General features: G+C 44.9%; 1 protein-coding gene across 2 annotated transcripts in view; it reads left to right on the forward strand.

The window, feature by feature from the left end:
• LOC112830064 (ATP-dependent DNA helicase Q1-like) overlaps positions 1-21,836 on the forward strand; it is a 112,538-nt gene that overhangs the window by 7,038 nt on the left and 83,664 nt on the right. Inside the window, exon 1 of one of the 2 annotated variants that reach the window (XM_073877884.1) lies at positions 14,255-14,428. The exons of the other annotated variant lie outside the window; for it this stretch is intronic. The gene's annotated coding sequence lies outside the window, so the exon portion shown is untranslated. Of the gene's footprint in view, positions 1-14,254; positions 14,429-21,836 lie in introns of those variants that run through there. 2 annotated transcript variants of the gene reach the window in all.

A 21,836-nucleotide genomic window follows, 5' to 3' on the forward strand; every position in this document is an offset into this window, starting at 1 on the left:
ATATCACGGTTATCTGTGTATCTTTATTTTCTTTATGATTGTAAATCATAGGTAAGGAGTGTGCCTTGTTTACTGCTGAGAGCATCCAGCTGGGGCCAGGCACATAATGAGCATTTAATAAATTCATGTTCAATTGAATTGAGCCTTACACATTTCACTGGTACAGAAAATTCTCCTTCCTTTCAGGCTAGGGCTATGTTATTCCTTTAAAACTATCTTCTGGGGAACTTCCTTGACAAACAGCATTTCTCTCCATCCAGAACTAAATCTAGAGCTGCCTCTAGACCTGTACCGAGCTATTGCCAAGTTTTGCCTTTGTGTGGCGTTGCCTGAGTTCTGGTGACTGTCCTGTCTGTTCCATCAGAGTGGAATCTTGCTCAAAGCAAGGAGTAGGTTCTCTCCTTCCTCTAGACCCAACATTAAGAACAGTGTTGTTCATTCAAAGAGCAACGGGAAAAATACAGACCTGGGGCAGAATACCTGACATGACCTCTACTGGCCCTGCTCCATCTCTTCCCACGGAATATGGGGAGGGGCCAGAAGTAGTGAAATTGATAGAAGGCCCAACTTGCTCTGACTCCAGGGAACCCCAGAAGGTTAAGACTGGCTCCAGTGTGGGCACGACAAGCATCTTTCTTGGTGCAGTCTATGGTTGGAATAGAAGGGCCGGTGTTTTTTCTGTTGTATTTATGCATGGGGCCTGCCCTAGGAGGGAGGGCTAGGAAGCTACTTTCTTACTCGCGGAATTTCTTATTTTCCCAACAGGGAGTAGGTGACTCCAAGGAAGCCTGATAGAGGCAGGATTACTCATATGTTTACATGCTCCTTTAGTTGCTTCTTTGAAGGACTGGTGCAAAAACCTTGTGAGAGCATCTAAGATATCTTGGTAAGAGAGAACGTACACCCCAAGTGGGGAGGGAAATGGACTGACATAGAAGGAATTAATAACTGGATAGGGATTAAGGCATCATTACTTTGGAAGGAAACGTGTGCACAGAAACTGAGAAAGAGGTATTAGTCAAGGGACACTTCCTGGAGGAGGATGCTTGTGGCGCGATTTGGGAAATAAAAGAGAGGTGAGTTGGAAGAGAAATGGGACAGTAATTCTAGGCATATGGACCTTTAAGAGTCATGAAAGAATGAGACTCTTGTGAGGGATGTGTTTTTTCACATTTGAAGGGAATTTATGAGCCAGGTTTGTATTGTGTACTGTGCCATGGAATGAGATTCCTGAATCAGGAAGGGATGAGATGTGATTCTCACAGCCATCTGGAGGATAGACAGACAGAAGGATGTGGACAGATAGACCCTTCCTGGGAGACATTTGTAGCAACTGCTGTATCATCTAGATCCTTGCTCTAGCAGCATGGGTGTTACCTGGGAGCTTGTAGAAATGCAAATCCTTAGGACCCAACCCAGACCTACTGAATCAGAATCTGCATTTTTAGCAGGCTCCCAAGTGATTTGTATGTTCTTTCATGTTTGGAGAAGCCTGGCCTGAGGTGATCAATGATAGGTGTCTGGCCTCAGAGGGACACTATGGAAGGTCTGAAAACTTTGGAATTCGGAGTACAAGAGGATGAGCCTCGGCTGGGGGAGTTGAATTTGGGGAAGAGGGAGAAGTATGGGCATTGACTTCCTTCTTGTCTCCAGGCCTCCCATACTGCTCGCTATGGCAGGTTTTGGCACTCTGCCCACTTTGGGACACTGCCTGTTGTGCCCTCCCAGGAGCCTACTTGGTCTTCAAAGGCTCCCCTGGGACAAGAATTTCATGGTTAGAGACTGCTGCCCATTCTCTTACCCCTTCTTCATATGATGGCCTTAAAGGGACTGGGGAGGTCATAATAGTCATGCCCCGACTCAGGGTTGTACTGTCCCTTAATCAAATGAGTGATAATGTGATGATACTAATTGAGGAGGCTCTGGAGGTTGGGGGATTGAAGTAGGAGTTCCTTAGTATCTGTCCTGGAAATTAGGATACTTTCATCTTTCAAAAGCTTTAAGGAGAGACTAGATGACTGCATGAGCAGTTATACCCTGACAGGGACCAAATTAATGCTTTTTAAGGGATCTTTTAATGATTCTTCATGGGTTGATGATGAACTATATGAGACCTGTAATTCCAGAGACCTGGAGTGATAGGCAGTGGAACAATGTTACCAGGTGGACATTTGAGAATTTTCTTACACTTTTGATGTAGTTAGATGTTAGATGATGTAGGTTAGTGTACCTGTTCCCCAATCAGAATGAGTGATAAAGACAGGCCAATATTGAAGGAAAACAGATTGAGATTCTGAGATTAGCAAGGTAATGGGGGACATGGGAGGGTGCAGGCTCTCTGGCCGTGCGCATGGCTGTCTCACTTGGCTGTGGAATGCCTCAGATGGGCTCCTGCCCAGAAACAGGGAAATGTACACAATGAACTCTCAAAATCTTTGTTATCCCAAGAAATCTCTAGTCAACTTGTTAAGTGAAAGAGTGGGGTGGACGTGTGGTGTATATAAGGTGGTGAAGCATAGGGATGATGAATGACAAAAGAAAAAAACATTAGAGCATTGAAATCAGCTAAAAATTGTAATCGGGTCTCAGATTTAGGAGAATAAGTTGCATGTTAGGGCTTAAAGAAGAATTTTAGGTTTCCATCTTTCCATGTATTTATATTATCTCATGGATGAGATTTAAAAAACCTCCTAAGGGAATAGAACATCTCTTTTATATATTACTTCTTTATATCTCCAATGCCCACAGAGTGATGATGAAAATAATAGCTACCATTTACTGAGTACTATGCCCTCTGCTTTGTTCCAAGCACTTTACAAAATCACCTATTTAATACAAAAGTTGTAGGAGTTGAGTGTCGTTATGCTCACTTTACAAAAGCTGAAACTGAGGCTCAGAGAGGTGCAAAGTGCAGTGAAGTCATTTGTGCCAAGTGAATACTGAAGCTAAGATTTGTACCAAGTTTGAGCAAAGCTCGCGCTGGTAACCCCTCCCTGAGCTGCTCTCTGCACAGAGTAGCCACTCAGTGAGGGATAGATGATCATTGAAACTTGATGGCATAGAGGTAATTGAAAGACAATGGATAATTCCAAATAGTGAATAATGAATAAACAATTTCTATTGTTTGGGGCATGTAGTCAGAGTCACACTTAGTGACACATGCAAGCTTATACTCAGACATTCTCTCACCTTCACTGTGCCCCACCCTACAGTCAGGAGCTTGGAAAGGGGAGAGGCTGGATGTATTATACTGATAAAGCACCTCATTGAAAGTCATGTGTGTGTGCCAGATATATGGACATATGTCATTGAAGTTGAGTGGAAATAAGCACCAAGGAATGGGGTACATTTTCCTCGGTAGGTCTATAAATATGACTGTATTTGTTAGGTATGAGGTGTGTGCCTGTGTGTGTGTGTGTGTGTGTGTGTGTGTGTGCGCATGCACAAATCCTGAAGGAGTTCAGGCAGCTATAAGGAACTAGCTGCCTTCCTTCCTTGGCCCTGGTTTGTGTGTTTATACTAAATCCTGATATTAACTTTTCATCTACTTTCAAGGGAACCTCAGTGAGTTTCTTTCTGGGAAGTTCATGGCTAAGAGGCTGGGCTGCTTTGGAGCCCCTATAAATCTGCTACAGTCAGGAGAGGTTTTCAGAGAAACAGCGGCCAAAAGACAATCCCCTCTTGACTTTTCTTTCTAGCCTAATACATAGCCACCCTTGTATGTACACCACCCATGTAACCACCTCCCCTCTCCTAGAACTCCCTGATGAAAAGTACTAAAAGAAGCTATTTTATTTACATCTTCGCTTTCAAATGGGACTTTCTATTTGAGCCATCCCGGAAAGAGGAGAATTAAAAGTTATATTAATTAAGGAATGTGGATTGAGATTGTGAGAAATGGGTGATTTGTGAAACTAACTTCATAGAAAGCAACGAGCTTTGACAGAAGTAAGGATGGTAAGGGGAGCTGAATGTCTCTGTTTCCTTCTTTAGAAAACCTGAAGCAAAGCTCCTGGAAGCAGGAGGCAGGATGACCTGAACGTGGTTGGAAGGCAGGCAAAGCACAGGAACTCCTTCCTCCACCTTCCAACGCCAGTGCTTGGGAGACTGTTTTATGAGGGATTTTTATGACAAACTTTACATCTGACATTTAATAGCCTCTCTTGTCCAGTGAAGGAGGAAATATAGATATTTATCGACATATAGTGTCTAAAGAGCAAGGAAAATTGACTATGGAGATGGAAGGAGGAAGGTTTTCTCTCGTTCCCTCAGGTATGCAAATTACCCAACTTAATTTGTGTCTATGCTTTTCTGTGCTTTGTGCTCTTCTCAGTAATGAGATTAAGAAATCCTTTCATTGTTTTTTTTTTATTTTTTATTTTTTTTATTTTTTTATTTTTTAAAGATTTTATTTATTTATTTGAGAGAGAGAGAGAATGAGAGAGAGCACGAGAGGGAAAAGGGTCAGAGGGAGAAGCAGACTCCCTGCTGAGCAGGGAGCCCGATGCGGGACTCGATCCCGGGACTCCAGGATCATGACCTGAGCCGAAGGCAGTCGCTTAACCAACTGAGCCACCCAGGCGCCCTCCTTTCATTGTTAATAAGGAACTCAATGGAGGGAGAATGGAGATGAAAGACATATAGATAGAGGCATAATTAGTACCCTGTTCCATTTGAACCATACAGACCTTCAATAAGATCAGGTGCAAGAGAAGGGGGGATAAATGGACGCTGGGACCCAGGTCCTGGCCTTGTCTTCCCTATAGAAAGCTTCCAGCTTCTGCAGTTTTACCTTGAATTTCATGGTCCTTGCATTTCACTCTTTCATGATGATCAGAAGTTCAACATCAAATGATGCCCAAAGTCAAGAAATCCTTCCCAGTAACTATGTCTTTTCCTTGGAATTCCATCCTCCCAATCTCTGACTACTGAAATCCTACACAATCATCACAGTCCAAATTTAAATGTTACTTCTTGCATACACCTTCCTGGATAACTAGCATCAGAAGCAATTTATTTCCTTCGACCACCTTTACTCCTTTGTGTCAATCTACCATAGTTATCTCTCCACATGCTGTCTTCGGTTGTAGTTACCCTGTGTCTTCCTTGTCCCTTACTCAACTCTAAGCTTTTGGAGTGGAGAGACTGTGCCCTGTATACTTTTATATTCTCTCTTCCGGGCACAACACAGAGCCTAAGAATTGTTAAATAACTTTCATGTAAGGTATACAGTTATCGGGAAAGAGGCCATGGGTAGAGATGTAGAAGTAGGTGCATTATGAATATTGATTAAGGATATTATTGTTAGTATGGGTCTGGTCATAATACTTTCAGGTATAATCATATTATTAGGAAATTTTTACCCAACCAGTAGATTTATTCCCATATAATATGTTTATTCATCATTCATTCTTTCTATCATTCAAATATAGAAATTTTCCTACTGGGAAATAGACAATAAGGAAGGAAAAGGAGTTCAAAAAATCACAGTGTGATGAACATGAAAGGAAATAAACAGGGTCTTGTGATAAAAAAAATAACAGGGAATGTTCTTTTGATAGGGAGGATAGGAAAGGCCTTTATGGTCACTGTCATATATTTACCCTACTATGATCCCGACTTAACTGAATTTTATTTTTTTTAAGATTTATTTATTTATTTGACAGAGAGAGACACAGTGAGAGAGAACACAAGCAGGGGGAGTGGGAGAGAGAGAAGCAGGCTTCCCGCCGAGCAGGGAGCCCGATGCGGGGCTCGATCCCAGGACCCTGGGATCATGACCGGAGCTGATGGCAGATGCTTAACAACTGAGGCACCCAGGTGCCCCTAATTCAATTTTAATCTGAAGAGCAATAATAATAAAATCAGTCACAGAATGAGAAGAACAGCCATTCCACTAGCGGGTGTGTTTGTCAACCCAACTTTAGGATTGGTTTCTCTTTGGTCCAACTTCCCAATCTCCCTGCTGCCTTGGGAAGAGGGGAAGTCAGGGCCTCCCCTTGCCTCAGGATGGACCCTGCTCCCTCTTCTCCAGCTGAGGATTTGGCAAGCAGAGCAGGAGTTATGAGCTTTGATCTTGCTAGAGACTTGGAGACAGATCAAGACAGAGGCCTCTGAAATAAAGCCCCAGGATGTGAGGAGCGGGGGAAGAGATGGAGACAGAAGTTCACAAAGAGAGAGGCTAATTGCTGTCACAGAGACTCCCTCTCACCTCCCACCCCAACGGGTTCTGGGCTCTGTTCTCCTTGGGGGAGATGGTCAGGGCTTTTGGGCTTCTGGTTGGGGGAGATATCCCCTGAGTGACTTTCGAGACCCCTACCCTCTGCCGCAGTCATTCCTGGATCCCTGCTCCAAGGTTGAAGACAACCCAGGCTGTGAGGAGCAGGCCATCCACCAGTGTCTCAACAGCCTCAGCTAGGTCTTTCATTACCAGGGCCTTCTTTTGGCTAATTTCCTGCCCCCTCCTCCAGCCACAAGTTGGTAGCATTAGCTTCTGGGTCTTGCAGATCAGTGGTCACATTAGAAAAGGCTTGGGAGTGGGTAACAGGAATCTGAGACTGGTACCTGCCACTTTTACACCCACTCACCCTTTCCTGACCCTGCTTCCTGTTGGGACATGTTTTGGTCAGTCCCAAGTTCAAGACTAATGGTTCCCCTTCTCATGAAGGCCTTGACCTTGGTGGAGTTGGGGATAATGTTCTATACATTTCACTCCCTATACTTGTGCTTCTTCAGTCTTTTGATGCTCCTCCTGCAACCTGTCCGTCCCTCCCTCCCAACATTTTCACTCATCTCTACCCTCTGCCTGGTCAGTTCTTCCTGCCTTCTTTCTATGTCAGTTTGCTTGTTTTCCTCTCAACCTTCTTTATCTATGATTCCAACCTTGAGGAGATGTGAGGATGAGCTTTAAGGGCAGCATCTATGAGGAAGTGGGTTTTGGACACAGCAAGAGGCATGGTGGTCAGACATCAGGATGAACCTAATAGGCACTGACAAAGTGGTTCAGTGCTTCCTGACCCATTTTCCCTAATGGATGGGGTGAGATGCAAGTGACAGAGACTTAAATAAAATTGCTTGGATTAAGGGGTCAACAAGCCCTCTTTACCTGATATGTAGACTTAACAATATCCTAATTATGAGGAATCATTGGCAAGTGGGAGAAGATCCGTTTGGGGACATGGGTATCCCCAAGTGCATCCTCTCTCCAGTCATAAGGAAAGTGGGGCATCCACTCCTTCCACAAGTTCACAGTTAACCCCATGGAGTGGGGTACACTCGGGCTTTTAAGAACCGATTTTGTTATCCCAGTCGCATAGAACTATTAAAGGTGATAGTCGAATTACATAATTGTCAGGGAATCCAACCTATTTTTATGTTGTTCAAGTAATCATATGCCCATGGGGTCCCATTATTATCCCCACAGAGTGACAAGCATGAAAATTGCCTGCACATGAACTATTATGGCAATTTCTCCGAAGTTTACCTCAAATTGTCTAGCTTAGGCAAACAGCAAACATTCAAAGACAGTTAAGCAGAACTAGAATTTAACATCCACAAAAGTGTGTTTGAAACATAACTTTTCTCTCTAAAATCACCCTCATTTCCAAAGAAAGCCAAATTGAGACCTCATTTGAAAAACAAGCCCAATTTTAACAAAGCTGGCCTAATTATTTAAATAAGCCCAGCAAGAATAGCGATAGGCCTTATAGATTCTTTCAAACTTGCTTCACTGGAACCTTTCAGAAGGAATCTCTAGATTGAACTTTTAACAGCCTCTTGAGGCCAGAAGCCAAACCTGCCATCAGACTTGCCTTCAATACCTGTAGATTTGTGTGAATTCCTCTTCTCCACGTCCCCCAAATATCCTGAGGTTTCCTGCACTTGCCAGGAAGTGACATTCTTTACTCACCTGGTAAGGCTGCTGGGCACTCTGTAAGCAAGGGATCTGGCCAACTTTTCCAAGGGGCTTTATTGACTCTCTAAAGTAACCTTAGTTCCTTAACGCTGTCTAGTCTATCTGAGTCTATGCTTGTCTCTCTCAAATATGACATTCCAGTCATGAGCCTTGGTAAAGTAACAAATGTTTCCACTGGTGTCCTGTTACAAGGAGAACAGATTCTTACTGAACTTCTGGAAACAAATGCAATTGTCATAAAAGAAAGAATACTCACGGACAGTTTCCGAATTTGGAGCGTTCAGGTGGAGAAAAATGTTAAAGGTTTCAATTTGTTCACAAGAGAATAGTTTATCATGTCTCTATAAGTCATGGGTATCTTAAGAGAAAGTCTATTTAAATCTGATAGAGCCAACATAGAGAACCAGCAACATTTCAAACAAGGTCACAAAAACTATAACCATCTTCCTCGATTTATTCAGCCCCATGTTCCTAATTCTCGTTCTGTTTGAATGCAGCTTTTCCATTAGTTCCAGAAAATCTTACCCAGCTTAGTTTTATGATTTTAAAGATATCAAAACCCTGTATTTGTCAAAAGTCCTTTCCATGAATCTCCTCGAAGAGGAAACACATTTTGTCAGAGCATCACAACAGTAAATATAAATAACAGAAGACTCAAAAATGGACATGGTAAGAATTCACTATAATGCAGTTGTCAGGAAATCTGGTTATTTCTGTGACACACAACATTTCAATAATAGAATGTCAGGTGATAACTCTATACCAGGACATATTCCCAGCCTGCAGGGCCGTTCTGAGCCTCCTCACCAGGGGCACATGGGTGTCCTTTAGGGCGGGTGTCAGTGTTGAGAATGGCCCCGTGTTCTCCGAGGCTGGAGAAGAAGGTGAGGACCCAGCGGGGAAGCAGTAGTTCCAGTGGAAAACCAGGTGGATGTGGGCAGACACAGTGGAGGATGTGCCTCCTCTCACACGGCTCTGAAGAGTCATTGTGAAGGAGACACTTGCAGCCTGTGACCGAAGGGGACATTCCTGGTGGCTGCTGGAGCCCCAGTGTCATTTTTCTGTGTTTCTGTTACAACCAGGTGGCCGTGCTCCCAGGATCATCCCCAGCCTGGTGCTGGAGGGGGAGGCCTGGCATGGCCTGAAATACTTGGTCGAGGGGTCCTGCCCTTGGGGAGCTGACAGTCCCCTCCCTGCCCACTCATATGCACAGTAACCCGGTGACACTCACCCAGCACAGACCCACAAGTGCAAAGGACAAGGGGAATTCAGAATCAGAGCCACTGAGTCCATCAGGGTAGGCTGCCCGGAGGAGGAGGAGAGTCATGAGTGGTGTAGAAGGAGAAACCCAGCAGGGCGGGGAATGGAGGAGGAGAAGAGGAAGAGAACCCCCCTCTGTTGCTTCTGAAGCAGGATGAGCCAACCCTAAGCCAGGCAGGAGCCAGCTGTGCTGGCCTGGAATAAACAGCTGGATTGGGGAACCAGCAGGAAGGGGCAGGGAGGGAGGCAGATGTTCAGAGCCAGGCTGGGGGTTCTGAAGTTGCTGGCATTGGAATTGAGGCCACTGGAGGGAGCCCTGAGATGTGTTAGGCAGTGATGTGTATGTGCACAGTTGTCTGGAGACGTGTGTGCCCAAGTGAGCATGTCCTCTGTGTGCATGTCTGTGTGTGTGTGTGTGTGTGTGTGTGCGTGTGTTTCTCTAGTTCTAGCATTTACCAATCATAGCTCTAAGGAAGTCCTTTTTAAGTGTTGTCTAAATTTCTTTTGCTGAAATTAAGTCCATCTCTTTAGTGGAGGCACTATCTAAAGTCCAGGATCTGGTTCAAAGTGTTTCATAAAAAAATGTGTGTCTATGGGGGAGGAAGAAGGTAAAGGGTAGAACTTGAAGAAGAAATTTAAGTACCAAGCTCCTGGCTTTAATTACTTGGAAGCCCTGGACATTCTGAACTTTATTACACTTTATATCCATGCAGGTGGAATGACCCGGTGTGTTTTGCTCCCTGGTTTTCTCTGCTGGACTTTCTCTGGTTCCCTGTCAACCTTCCCTCCTGTTGCTAATGAAACTCCTTGGGCTCTAGCTGTAACCAGACATGTGGCCTCTGGGACCCTGCAGGGAAGGGGGCCAGGAGAACAATTTCGCTTTAGATTGCTTGATTTAATGTTCTTAGGGCCTCCCCTGGCCCTGAGAGGAGCTCGAAGAGCTAGTCTTTGCAGAGCCCCAAGAAAGCCTGTAGCAAAAAGCAGGGTCCAGCTTGCCAGGGGATTGATTGATTCTTACATCTTCACACACTTGGCTGATTCCTTCATCACTTGTCCCTTAAAACCTAGATTCAAGCATGTACACTGGCCTCGAGGTCGCTATTGTCTGCCTCAGTTTCTCCTTTTGTGGGTGTCATGTGTGTATTTGTGGGGCCCTTTAGTGAGGAGCTGCTTGAAGGCATTGATCCTGACTGCTCAGAACGTGTCTACACTCTTGACCCCAAATGAATGGACAGTCACTAGTAGGTTATTTTGTTCATACTGTGTGGTGCTTCTTCAGCTCTCAATGCAGACCCAGTCCCAGGCCTGAACCTCTCCTCCCTCTCCTCCATGGGATCCCTAACCAGTCTGTCCCAGCACCTTCTCCAGACCTCGCCAGCCCCCCTTGCCTGACTGCCTCAGTTTCTCTTCCTCCTTGGCCCCCACTCCCCTGCACTGGGTCTGCCAGGCCGCGTGACCTCTGAGAAATCAGGGCTGAGCTCAGGCCTCCTGTGATGGCAGCATTGCGGGGGGAGGGAAGGGAAGGCAGTGTCCTTACCCATTTGGAGCCTCTGGGACCCCAGGTGGGCACTGGGCGGGAGCCTGGGGGCAGCCCTGGCAGCAGCCTCGCCCTCTCAGCTTTCTGGGCCCATGGAGCAGCTGCAGCTCCTGAGAGGGGCCAGGCTCAGCAGGAGCCAGGTGAGAGGGAAGAGGCTCCCGGAGCCAATGTGCAGCCCCCTCCCTGGCCTGGCTCCCCCTCCTGCTGCACACCTGCCTCCTTCTCTCTCTCTGTCTGCTCCCTCCCCCTCCTCCCAGCAGCCCTGGCTTCTCCCTGCCTTTTTTTTTTTTTTTTTAAGATTTTATTTATTTATTTGAGAGAGAGAATGAGCAGTGGGGAGGGGCAGCGGGGGGGAGAGAGAGAGAGAGAAGCAGGCTCCCTGCTGAGCACGGAGCCCGATGCGGGTCTTGATCCCAGGACCGGGGAGACCATGACCTGAGCTGAAGGCAGACACTTACCTGAGCCACCCAGGCGCCCCTCTCCCTGCCATCTTGGCCTCCTTCACCTTCATCTCTGTCAGCACATCTGTCTGTCTGTGGGCCTGTCTGTCTGTCTCTTTGACTCCAGATATTCTGTGGTCTGAGCTGTCCCAGGACTGGGTCTGCCCTCAGCTCTCCCTTCTGGCTGTCCCTCCCTCAGTGTCTGAGGGTCTGTCTTCCCATCACATCTGTGTGAGTCTCACCCTGGGAGCCTTTCAGTGTCTCCCCTGCATCTCCTGTCTGTCTCCTGTGCTGCCTCCCCCTTCCCTGGTCCCTCTCTGCCCTCCCTCCTAGCTCTCTCCCTGCTTCTCTTATCTCTGGGTCTCTAAGCCTCTCCCCCTGTCTCTGCCCCCCTCTTCCATTTTCCCACCCCTCAAGGTTCAGATACTTCATATAAAATCACCTGGATGGACTCTAACTGCCAGGTCCCCCATCTGTGCCCCCTCCTCCAGGAGAGACTTACGGTCCCTACTCTGCATCCCCCAGCCCTGGGCCAGTTCTCTTCATCACCTGGTGACTGGGGGCCCTGACGTTGTCCCCAGCCTCCTACCCTCTACCCAGCAGGCAGTGAATAGCACAGGGAGAAGGGGGAGCAGAATGCTCTGGGGACCAGATGCGGGGATAGACAGACCCTCCCCTGAACCTACCCTTTTTGCCCTCAACAGATGCACATCTGGGGAAATCCCAGCTTGAGGCAGCGGAGACAGCCTAGGACTGTTGGAACAGACACAGATCGAACACCCAGATGCCCCTTCCCTACTGTCCTGTCGTGACACCCATCCAGCCAATCCTGCCTGTCTCCTTTGCCTCTAGGAATTCTGGCTCTGTAGTCGTGGCTGGGCCACTGTCCACTCCCCAGCATAACACCTGGATCTTGGTCCATGCTTAGTGGAGATGTGTTAGGGCAGGGTCGGTGTGATTTGTAGGTGTTCCTCAGGCGAAGGGTCTTCCTGAGATCTGGGGCAATTCTTTCTGTTCCAAGTTCAATGCTTTGTCTTAGTATAATTAGTAAAGACTCTGTCCCTTTAGGGACCTGCTGCTACTCCTCTCTCCTCTCCCTCCACCTCCACCTGTCTTTAAGGAACCTGCTTGGGGTTTAAAGGACTCTCAGCACTATCAGGTAGAAGCAGTGATGCCCCTTTTCCTTGAGACCAATGGCTTCTTGGGCCCATCACTTGTGGATTCAGCCCTGGGTCTCTAAGTCGACCCCACCTTCTCCAGTTCTGAGAAGTCTTGCCTCTGTTTGAAGATTAATGGTCCTGATAGGAGCAGGCACCTTCCTTTGGTCACTGCTTCAGGGTCTTGTGAGTACTACATTTTGAATATCTGGAACGGGAAGTTCTCTAAGAAGTGACTCTATCTTTCTCGTTCCTTCCCCCAGCAGACTGCTCAATGTATATTCAGTTAGAGTATGCTATGAACGCTGAATGACTGTCTCAGGAATCCTCCTGGTGAAGTTTAAGCCAGAACCTTTTTGGTTTTATTCCTGGAGTTACAGGAAAAGTGCGTGAGAAGGCTGGGATGGATGGCGGTGGTAGAGGAATTTAGTAGAAGATTCTTGGAGAGGCGGTTGGCGGGGGGCGGGGGCGGGGAGGGAAGGGTGCTTCTGTCTTTGTTTACAGGACTGCTGAGTAGTCGCTGTAGCTGGACCCGGGATGGCCTCCAAATCAGCACAGGCTGGGCTCCACCTGGCTCCCCACACTCTCCTCTTGCCAGCCAGGAACTCCTTCATACACAGGACCCTAGAAAGCTTGTCTACCTCTAAATTCACATGTTGCTGCCAACAAAGTCTCCGGAAAAGTCCCATTTAAGCCCTCAGTCCGCCTCCTCACCCATGCAGAGCCTTAGTCTTCCATTGCCCAACCCCGGCTTTATCCCAGGAGTCTAGCTAAGCACCTCCTTCACCCTTCCCCACCCTTCTCGTGTATCTGCCTCCCAATTGCCCCAACTCTCTGAGGCTCAGCCTTGCTAGGACCCTACCTCCCAAGGGCCCCGCCTCCCAGAGGGCCTGGCTTCCCAAGGGCTCCGACTCCCCGAGGGCCCAGCTGAGCTCCACTCCAAGTCCTGACCCTTTGGCCAAGTTCCTTACCTGTCCCTGGGTTTGGCTTGCACTTTCTTCTCAAGTCTTTCTCCTCTGAGACCAAAAAAAGCCCATTGGTAAGTGATTTCTTGTGTTTACAGAGTTGGCAAGAAAGCTGAGACAGAGCCAGAGTAGAAGAAGGCTGGGCTTGGAGTGCCACTGGCTGTGGCAGCCGTTGGCATTTGAGCAGAGTGTGTTTCTTGGAACCAGAGCTAGTCTTTGGATTGGGGATGCAGACCAGAGGCCTTGAAAGTTTAGGAAGGGCAGGTAAATTTGCTGGGATCAGAGTGATTTGGAGACCTCCACTCTGTTCTCCTTCAGACCAGAGGTTCTCAACTCTGCTGAAGAAAATATGAGTTAAGGGAGGTTATTCCTTGGTGCTTCTCCTCCAGTTCCTTCCTACCTGTTTGCCTTGCTGTCCTTCCTGGCCTTTCCCTTATGACCTGCTGCAGAGCTTGCTTTCTTCACTTTTTCCTTTCCCACAGGCCCCAGCACACAGTATGCTTACTTATACATGTTCTTTGAATGAATGAAGATTCTTCCAACTGGCTTTGTTGCCTCCTTCATGTTTTCCCATGCTTTCTCGTTTGAGATCTGAAAGTCTCTTTATTTTATACTCTTAGGGAGAGCATTGGTGTGGACAGTTTGATAAAGTGGTCCACCATCAGGATAGAGGATTTGAGAATCTTGTTCCTCCGTGCTCAAGGAGCGAGATATCTATTTTTACAGCTGCTAAAGGTATCTCCTTTCCTTTCTTACCTAATTTTAAAAAAGCTGTTGTGGGGATGGATTGTACGCCAGGTCACGCTGTAGGAGGAAAGATTACCAAGGTCCCCTGGGGTGTGGCTTCCTACTGGTCTTAAAACACTGGGTCTCTAAGAGGCAGTTTGCTGTTATCACAAAACATATTTGCAACTCTTTAATTCGAAAGGCCCTTGGGTCCAATGAGCAGTTGGGGGGGGGCTGCCATGCCTTCAAGTCTTGGTTGCACCTAGTAATATTTACTTGCAGAATTAGGGTTTCTATCCTCATTGAGAAACATGAAGCAGGTTCTACCTTGAGGAGGTTTTATTTTAGAAAGGGAGACAACGGCTTCTTGCAAGTAACAGGCAAACAGAATACAGTACAAAGGAAGACCACAGGAGGGACGATGCCTGGTAAGTGATCCATTTGGTAAAGTTGTTCTCAGAAGACTCCTGGGAGATAATTTGGGATATTTATTTTCTTTAGTATGAGCTGAAGTTGGTTGCTTCAGCCTTCTTTCCAACCTTTCAGAGAAGCTATCTGACCTTTCCTTCTCTTTCCCCTAGGGGAGAAGTTACACATTTATTACTCCTGCAATGGTTTCTCTTTCTTTTCCTTTTCTGCACAGACCAAAGCTGAGCATTATTATTATTATTTATATTATATCTTAATATCTAGATCTGTATCAATATCTGTAGCATATATTTACCTGGATCTGTCTAGCTGGGCAAACTGGATTTATGGTTCAAGGTGTGGTGGAGTTTGTGTTTTTGGTGGAGGGCATGGAAGGAAGGCCTAAAAGAGGCTCTATTTATTGGATCATGGCCAAAGCTGAAGATGTAGCTTGAACTGATGTTTTCCTGGGAAACAGTTATATACAATGCCAAGATGGGTAATTCCCCCCTCTTCCGTGCAGACTTCTCAGGCTGACCCACAGTGCACAGAAGATTCTCGCTAGTTCTGTCAACACCAGAAACTGAGGTCCTTACTGCTCTTACCTTCCATCAACTAGGAAGCCATCTGGGATCTTGACATGCCCTTGCCCTGACTGTTCATTTCTTACTTAGGAATATCCTTCCACATTCATAGTTCATGTTTCTTTTATCTATTTTGGTAGGTGGGCAGGTGTTCACAAAATGCCCTTAATTGTCTGTTCCCAGAGAGGGGAATTCTCTGCCACCATTGTCTTGCACTGTGTGTAACTAAGTGAGTGAGTGATGATTTGGGGGTAATGATGGTGGTGTTGATAATTTAGGGGGAAGAAAAATTTTGTTTTTGCTTGAGTTCTTTTGCAAAAGAATCACTGTGGTGCCTGAATTTTCTAATTTGGAATTTGCCTTTGCATTCATTTATACTTAGTTGAAATCACCTTTAATAGATTGAATCCAATCTTTCCCAGTTAGAAACTTTTTGTGGTTTCTACTTGAGGGACCATCAGATTTCTCATTTTAGACCCAACACAAAGTACCCTGAACATATCTGTGGTTATTTACAGACCATACAGGAAAAATGGTAGCAAATACAGAAAATTCTGTGGTTTTTTTTGAGAGCCTATACTATAAATGGGCATTTCATGGATACTTCTTCATCCTCCTGAAACAAGTGAAATCCTATTCTACGCACCATTCAATCTGTTGACTATTAACACTCCTCCATTCTGCAAGCTAGCTTTACATGTCATTATTGCAGTTTGAGTCTCATGTCATGTTGCCTAATGCCAAAGCATTAGATGGCTTATTTTCCAAATAAAGTAAAGCAGTGAAAGTAATAAAACTCAGTGTTGTGCATATGTTCAGTAGTTGCACATCAAGGGGATGACACTGGAGGAAATCACAATCAGCTGACTTAGGCTACTTCCTCTCTACTTTCACTTTGTTGTGATGAAAGAGATTTGGACCTTGGTTATTGTGTCAGATCTCTGACATTGCCAAACTGGGTGTAGATCCTAGGCGTACTTCTTTGGCTGTGGCCAGTTAACTCTTTGCATACCAGGCTTCAGCTGGGGAAGGAAAGGCAAGCTGAAAAGCAGTATGAGACAGAAGCTCTGCTCCTCAGTCCACCTCACCACCTGCTACTCCTACTCTCTTCCCTAACTGGGTGTTCTCCCAGGGCAAAGTACAAAGCCAGGGAGTTATACCACTGCACATTAATGAGGGGAGAGAAGGGAGTAAGGGAGCATACTGGAGAGAGCATATATTTCTCCGAAGTTGTGGCCAGAGAAGCTTGGGGAAGGAGGGTCTTGTTGAACAGGATTTGGAAAGAGTGTTCTAGGCAGAGAGGGACAGTCTCTGTGAGCGCTGATGTTAACGCCAGCAAGATGTGCATGTGTGGGGAAAGATTTGTCTTGTTGAAGCAGGAGCGACAGAAAAGGTTAATAGTAGGAGTAAGTGGTCAGTCCCATTGTTTCTGGACGTACTTGGGGTTTTCTTCATTTCAAACTAAAATAGAAAGACAATCCTTTATCTTCTCTGTTGTTCTTCCTATTCAAATAGCATGTTCAGAATACTCATTATTTCTTATCTCAAGTCCATATTTGTTAATAACTTTAAACAAATAGTAAGGAGATCCAAAACCAGACAACATTTTCTGTACTGATGCTTGATATCCATTGGTCTTTGTGCTTATATCCATGGGTAATGAGAAATATTAACAATGCTCTAGGCACTGTGATCTGACAACTGGTCACAGACATGGTTCACAATGGGAAACACCAATGTCCATTTTATGTATTCTACTAGGTCATGTCTCTGGTTGCAAATAACAACCAAGCCAGAATGGTCAGTCTTACATGGCTGAAGTCCTATTACCAGCATTGCTCTGCTATTTTAGCTCTGAAAAGGAATTTATCATATTTTGGAGTGGCTGTCCAGCTGACATTTTTCTGGCACTGGTTTTTCTGGGTTAAGGATATAGAGAACATTGCCATTATCTGGCAAGCATTCCCAGTCTGCTCTTGATTGGCAGCCAAGTCTAGGGAGCAAAGGGCCAAGGGAATTAGGAAGCTTAAAAAGATGTTTTGTTAAACTATCCTTATTAAACTGGCACCATCTGCCTTCCTACCCTCCTTTGTTACATCTGGGGATGTCCTTTGGGACAGATGTTTCCTAATGGTGCGTGTTGGCAGCATCAGGAAGTCATGGGTGATGACTGAGGTTTGAGAAGCCCAAACTGGAGATATTTAAGTTGTCAGGGAAATTGCAACAATCTTCCTGCCATTGGGCTCCCATTTTAGAAAATGTCTCTTCCCCACCCCCATCTTCCTTTCCACAATGAGAATCAAAGTTTCATTTTCTTTTCTAGCACTCCCTAACTGCATGAACATGGGGTTTTTTCTTCTTAAGAATGAGGTAGTGACTAGGGCGCCTGGGTGGCTCAGATGGTTAAGCGTCTGCCTTTGGCTCAGGTCATGATCCCAGGGTCCTGGGATCGAGTCCCGCATCGGGCTCCCTGCTCCTTGGGAGCCTGCTTCTCCCTCTGCTTCTCTCTCTCTCTCTCCCTCTCCCTCTCTCCCCCTCTGTCTCTCATGAATAAAAAAAAAAAGAATGAGGTAGTGACTAGAAAAGATTTGGAATAGAATGATGAAAAAATAGGATGATGAAAAAAGTATCAGGACAGTGACTTATGTTTGGCATCTAGAGATCTATTTCCCTATATTTCAACTAAAAGCCAAGCAAAAGGAGATGGGTAAAAGTCATGAGCAGGAATTACAATTACCTGTAAAATCATATTTGGGAACTATTGACGTAGATATGGGTGTGTTTTGGAATCTTTCTTGGCATTTAAAAGGATAGTCTGGAAACATTTTGGTCCTGATTATGTTTGGATTCTAATAAGATAATGTTTAGATGAAGACTCAGATTTAAGATTCCAGTACTTTAGCTCTGGCCCATCAGTATCTATCCGGGAGGAAAGGGAAGCCATCAGCAGAGGGTGACCTGAGCACAAAGGTAAGAACTGGCTTAAATACTCCTTTACTAGCCATGCCCTAGAGTCTTGACTCTTTAGAAGGTAGGGTGCTGTAGTAGAAAGAACATGGTCTTTGAAGTAAAAAAGAACCAAGGTCAAATTCCGGCTCCTCTTTTTACTGGCTATATGAGTTTGGGACAGTTGTCTGAACTCTCAGTGTGTAAAGTGGAATGATAATACTTATTTCTTTGGGCTGTTCTGGGGGTTAAATGAAATAAAATATGTGCATTATTTATACATCAACAAATTCTGATTCTGTTTCACCCTTCTTTCCATGTATCCCTGAATTTTGCACATATACCTCGTACCCCAAATTGCCAGATACCATTTTTCTCTGCCTCCAGCCTCTGCACATGTTCCCAGGGCCTCTAGAGTCAGGGCCCTGGTTTATTATTTTGTGGTAGTCCCACAAAATGATAGTAAGAGTATGGACTTTTTATAACAATACAAACATAAGCCAACATTGTGGTTTCTTGCCAGGCATTTTTGCTTGCTTGTAACTTTAGTTATAAGTCAAAGACAGGGGTGTTGTAACTTCCCATCCGCTCCTCTGACCTAAAGTTCGTGATCTGGGGCTAGATCATTCTGGGTGAGGATTTGGTTCCAACCAAAATTGATGGCAAGCTTGTTTATAAAGGGCATTTAGGGAAGGAGAAACCATAACCTTTACTAATGGGACATTCTTGTTTTCCTCCTACCTTTTTAGTTTGAAAAATATCCAAACTACAGAAGTTGCAAGAATAGTATAATTAACACCCAAATATTATTCACCAGTATTGACCAACTGTTAAAATTTTGGCACATTTGCTTGCTCTCTCCAATGTGTGTGTGTGTGTGTGTGTGTGTGTGTGTGTGTGTGTGTGTGTGTGTAAAATATGGTCCATATTCTAAGTTTATTAATTGTCCAATTTTTTTAAGTAACACGTTTCTCCTTGATCCAGATGCAATCCAGGGTTCTTGCATCTCACAATGATGTCTATTTATTGTGCTTTAATCTACAACAGTTCCTCATCCTGTCATCCCTGACATTGGCAGTTCTGAACAGCACAGTTCGGTTGTTTCATAGAGTCAATGTTCTTTGGAAAGTTGTTTTGTAGACTGATCATTTTTATCATTAAATTCAAGTTACACATTTTGAGCAGGAATGTTATATAAGAACATTCTTAACAACAATGAGTGCCATGTTGACAGGGAACACATCTTTTTCCTCCCCGTTTTCTCTGTAGCATTAAGCACTAGGACTGGCATTTAGGAGGTGCTTAGGATTTATTGAATGAATACATGGATGAATGACCTAAGACTGTCACTGCCACTGAGGTCTATTACTTTTCTACTTGAGGAGAGGAGGAAGAGCAGACTTCTATATTCTAGTTCCATTTTTATTATATATGTTTGAAGGTTAAAGGTAACCCAGGACTTATGTAAAGAGCCCACAAAGAAGGGAAATGAGATGGGGACTATGACATAAGGCAAGTGTGGAGTCTCTTTACCCTGGGGGTGGGTGGTGATCATACTATGTTGAGAGTGGAGGATGAATAAGGTGGTCCTCAGCTGGAAAGAAACACAGCACACAGAAGCTAGGAGCACATGGCCTGTATCCTTGCTGAGAGAAATTGGTTCTTTAGATTTCCAGATTTTACTATACTTCCCTTCCCTAACCCTCATTTGGATCCTAAGAATGTCATTGTGAAAACTCATTTCTGTCTCTCCACCTATCCTAGTGTGGGCAACACCATAATTCTCTCCTTCTCTACCCTACATCTCCCCCTGCAACAAACACACACAAGTGTGTATTTTCTAACATTTATAAATGGTGGTTGGGCAGCCATTCTCTCCAGATTATTTGTGTTGAGAAAGTATATAGCTCCTTGGACTTCTCATTTGGATGTAGAATCTTTCATTCCTCTTTTCAAGGGGAAGTGAGGTCATGAGAGCTACTCTTTGCCTCACAGAAATGTGTTTTCAGGCCTCCCTTTGGGGATCCTATGTCAGATATTTCTGACAGTTCTTCCTGAGACATCTCAGGCTTGGGACTGGATTCATCTATTTAATTCTACACTTGTTGAACGCCTGATTCACACGGTTCCTCTCCCCTTCCTGGGAGCCTGTCTACCCTTTTCTTTGCAGTCCTTAATTTCACCAGGATCCAGAAAAAGCACCCTTTGTCTCCATCCCAGCTCTTGATTATCCACAATAATGGTGGGAATAACCTAAAATAGTGAATGATACTAAAATGACTTTTGTTTGATATTAAACTGATTGAGTTCTGCCTAGAATTAATCTAGAAAGTGAGTAGTTACAATCAAAGCAATCCATCATGTCACTCTCCCGTGGGTGGCCTCATGTGAAACAGTCACTTTTTGTAGTGTCTCCATCACACCCAGAGTAACAACCAAAGTCCTCACTGTGACACTCACACCCAACTTGAAGGATCTCGCTTCCTGCTTTTTCTCTGACCTTATCCCCTCCTGCTTCCCTCTTACTCACTCTGCCCTGGCCCCACAGGCCTCCTTGTTATTCCCCCAAAATAGCTAAGTACCATTTCACACCTGTTAGGTAGCTATTAAATAAACATAATACAACGAGTGTTAGCGAGGATGTGGAGAAATTGGGACGCTTGCACATTGCTGGTGGGAAGGTAAAATGGGGCAGCTGCTGTGAAAACAGTATGGTGATTTCTCAAAAAATTAAGTATACACTTACCATATGATCCAGCCATCCCACTTCTGGGTATATATCCGAAGGAATCGAAAGCAGGAACTCAAAAAGATATTTGTAACCCATATTCATAATGACATTATCCACAACAGCCCTCAACTTGTCAGTGGATGAACAGATAAACAAGATGTGAGACATACACACAACAGAATATTATTCAGTCTTAAAGAGGAAGGATATTTTAAAATCTGCTGCAACCTAGTTGACCCTTGAAGACATTATGCCAAGTGAAATCATAATATTATATGATTCTACATCTCTGAGGTACTTTGATTAGTCAAATTCATAGAGACAGGACATAGAGTGGTGGTTGCCAGCGACTGCAGGAGGGAAGATGGGGAGCTACTGTTTAATAGGTACAGGGTTTCAGCTGAGGAAGATGAACAAGTTCTAGAGATGGATGGTGGTGATGGTTCCACAACAGAGTGAAGGTAAGGCTGGGTTGGACCACCCATTTTAAAATCACGACACCCACTCTGACACCTCCTGACCTTTTCTTGCCTTCCTTTTCTCTGCAGCACTATTGCAAATCCAACACAGTATATATCCTTATCACTTATTTGTTTATTGTTTGCTTCCTACTGCAGGAATGTAAGAAATTTGAATGGAATCATTTTTTGTGTTTTTCTTTGCTTTATCCACAGTGCCGAATAAATGGGGCCAGTGTATTTGTTGAATGAATAAATGAAGGAACATGACTGGACAGACCTCTAGAGAAGGCATAAAGAGAAAGAGAAAGTAGGAACATTCTATTTTTTCATTTGGTTTTGTTAACCAATTTCTTCTACCTTTGAATATGAGACTCAGCCTCAGTGTTCATGGTGTTTTCTGCTCTGTTCACTTTTTTGTATGTATTTTCAACTATTTCCACTATGGAAGTGTTGATGTACACATGCACCACACTTAACTACTACTTCAAGCGCTCGCTCTGAACTCAAAGGATCTACTCTTGTGTTCCTAACTGCTTCCTACGGGAGTAGCAGGGCTGTTTGATTTAGAAGTTTGGAAACTCTGGGGAAGTTCAGCTGTTCAAAAAGCTTTGGGGCGCCTGAGTGGCTCAGTTGGTTAAGCGACTGCCTTCGGCCCAGGTCATGATCCTGGAGTCCCGGGATCGAGTCCCGCATCGGGCTCCCTGCT

Source organism: Callorhinus ursinus, unplaced genomic scaffold, assembly GCF_003265705.2.
Source record: "Callorhinus ursinus isolate GAN/ISIS: 27379988/994484 unplaced genomic scaffold, GSC_fseal_2.0 scaffold27, whole genome shotgun sequence".
Lineage (NCBI taxonomy): Eukaryota > Metazoa > Chordata > Mammalia > Carnivora > Otariidae > Callorhinus > Callorhinus ursinus.